The sequence below is a fragment of the Acyrthosiphon pisum genome, unplaced genomic scaffold, assembly GCF_005508785.2.
Source record: "Acyrthosiphon pisum isolate AL4f unplaced genomic scaffold, pea_aphid_22Mar2018_4r6ur Scaffold_21430;HRSCAF=23974, whole genome shotgun sequence".
Classification (NCBI taxonomy): domain Eukaryota; kingdom Metazoa; phylum Arthropoda; class Insecta; order Hemiptera; family Aphididae; genus Acyrthosiphon; species Acyrthosiphon pisum.
The window spans coordinates 49,281-49,701 of NW_021770897.1; positions in this window are offsets into that span (position 1 = coordinate 49,281).

Below are 421 nucleotides of genomic sequence, written 5' to 3' on the forward strand. Positions count from 1 at the left end.
AAGAACACGTGTGTTATCTACTTCTATCCCATGATTTCAATCGTATTTGTTCAAAGGAGATAAGAGTAACCGTTATTAGTTAGTTTCACTTGTCAGCTTCCATAATTTTTCCTTCCAAAAAAAATAAAGCTTTCGTGTAGATACGGATAAACATCTGTTTGCTGAATGGATATACGTATTTCATCGTTATTATTAAAAGATATAGTATACGGAGTGTATGAATGATATTCAATTTTCGTGATTTTAGAATCCGTTTCATACTGTGAACTTATATCTAAAATATCACTCTCGGGCATGTTTCTTTAATTGATAACCCAAAGCTTGTAAAATTTTTTTATTTTTCACTGACAATTGTTTTACTTTATTTGTTGTTGCCTGCACCACTTTAACCTTATGACTAGTTGAACTGACCCGAAGTAAC